Raw genomic sequence first — 2,704 nt, 5'->3', positions numbered from 1 at the left:
ACTTGAAGAACAAATTAAACAGTTAGAACAGAGACATAAATGTCAACTATCTACAAAGGATCTAACTCAGCTTAAGGAAGCCAGGAGAGCTTTGGGAGACTTGCTCACAAATAATACTGAGAGAAATTTAAGATTTTTAAAACAGCGCTATTATGAACATGGGAGTAGATCAAGTAAATTATTAGCATTCCAACTAAAAAAACAGATGAGCCTAACAGTTGTACAGAAAATTAAACATAACAACTCAGATAAGCCCTTTCTGTATAAGCCAGATGAGATATCGGGAGCTTTTGCCACTTTTTATAAGAAACTGTACTCAAATACAGACACATGTACAGAATTTGGAAAAATTGATGCCTACTTAGAAAACATAAATCTGCCAAAGCTATCAGAAGAAGACTCACAAGCTATTGATCGACCCATTATGAGAGAAGAAATTGTAGAAACAATCAAGGGGTTAAAAAACGGCAAAAGTCCGGGCTCGGATGGATACTGTAACAAATTTTATAAGGCCTTTGTAGATGATATAAGCCCTATTTTAGAGAAAGCATATGCTTATGCATTTGAAAGGGGGGAATTCCCACCAAATTGGAAAGAGTCAATAATCTCGGTTATTCATAAGGAGGGAAAGGATCCTACAGAGTGCAGTTCATATAGACCCATAGCCCTTCAAAACTCGGACTGCAAAATATTGACCTCTATACTGGCAAAAAGACTTAAAACAGTTATTACGACTCTAGTACACCCGGACCAGACAGGCTTTATTACTGGTCGCCAGCTGTCTGATAACATTCGTCGGCTACTGAATGTTATGTCCTATGCCAAGTCTAAACCAGTGCCATGTATGGCATTAGCTTTGGATGCAGAAAAAGCATTCGACCGTGTCTCCTGGCCTTTCCTTTTTAGTGTTTTGAGGAAATTTGGTCTGGGCCCTGGATTTGTTAAATGGGTCCAACTGTTATGCTCATCTCCAAAAGCGACAGTAAGGGTAAATGGGTGTTTCTCACAAAAATTTCTGTTGGGGAGGGGTTGCAGACAGGGGGATCCTCTTTCGCCTCTTCTTTTTGCCCTTAGTATAGAGCCCCTTGCACAGCTAATACGAGATAGTACAGATATTAGTGGTATTGAAGTGAGTGGAGAGGAACACAGGCTGTCGCTATACGCAGACGATGTAATTGTGTATATCTCAGATCCCACAAAGTCTGTTCCAAATTTAATGAAATGTACTGAGACCTTTGGATTTTACTCAGGTTACAAAATAAATGTGACTAAGACAGAAGCACTCCCCATGAACAATTTAATCTCCCCACAGATGAAATCTGCTTTCTCATTTAGATGGCCCAAGGAGGGTATTAAATATTTGGGAATAAATATACCCCCTGATCTTAGTTTATATCAAAGTAATTATATTAAATTAATAGATAAAATTAAACACGATTTGAACCGCTGGAATACACTTCCCCTTACTTTAATAGGCAGGGTGGAGGCTGTTAGGATGAATGTTCTCCCAAGGCTCCTTTTTCTATTTCAAACTCTACCAATCTCTCCGCCTAAATCTACTTTTAGTCTTTTAGATCGTCTCATCTCAAGATTTATATGGCAGGGTAGGAGACCCAGAGTTAGATATAAAGTCTTACAATTGGCAAAAACTAAAGGGGGTCTAGGACTACCCAACTTGAAACATTACTGGTTAGCGTCACAATTACGTGCAATGATAGTGTGGCTATCAGATGATACAAGCACAAGATGGCTCAATATAGAAAAAAGTTACAGTCCTGATATGCCTTTGTCAGTGATCCCCTTTAATAGGCTTAAATCCACCAGAGAACTTTTGGGAGAATGGTCGAACACAACATGTATAGCTTGGAAGGAAATACAACAAATGTTTAAGCTAACAGGCAATTTCTCTGTTTTGAGTTCAATTACTTATATTCGAGATTTTCTTCCATTGAGACTTGATACAGGATTCAAAAACTGGAAACTTTTGAACCTTCATTATGTACACCAATTATTTAGTAATAACAACTTCAAATCATTTGAACAACTGAGAATAGAGTTTAAACTACTAAGAACAGATTTTTTCAGGTACCTACAATTAAGGAGTTACATACTAAAACACCCAAACTGGAACAGATTAATAGAGCCATCCCTTTTAGAACGGTATTTATTAAAAATTCAGGGTGGAGAACATATGAGGAAACCAATAACCAATGTTTATAAGATCATTGCTTCAATGACAAAAGACAACTCATTCTATGTGAAAGACAAGTGGACTAGGGAACTACGGCTTGAAATAAGTGAAGAAGTTTGGTTGGAGGTATGTACTCAGGCTCAGGAATTTCAATGGAAAATAAATAACAGATTTTTCAGAACACCACAAGTTGTGGCTAAAATGAATCCAAATCAATCAAGTCAGTGTTGGAGGGGGTGTGGAGAGACAATGGCTACTCACTCACATATTTTTTGGGAATGCCCTTTGTTGGATAACTTTTGGAAATCCATTTTTACATATATTAATAAAGTTTTGAATGTTGATCTGATAAGAGACCCTCTGATAGCAATCCTAGGGATTAAACCAGTAGTGATACACAGTAGGAAAAAGATGTATTTATTACAGATACTACTGATAGCAGCAAAGAAAGCCATTACAAAAAAGTGGCTTAAAAATGAACCACCAAACCAAGCTGAGTGGCTAACAATTTTG

This window comes from Megalobrama amblycephala, linkage group LG1 (assembly GCF_018812025.1).
Source record: "Megalobrama amblycephala isolate DHTTF-2021 linkage group LG1, ASM1881202v1, whole genome shotgun sequence".
NCBI classification, from domain to species: Eukaryota; Metazoa; Chordata; class Actinopteri; order Cypriniformes; family Xenocyprididae; genus Megalobrama; species Megalobrama amblycephala.
The sequence above is the reverse complement of the archived record's forward strand: the minus strand, read 5'-3'. Positions refer to the sequence as shown.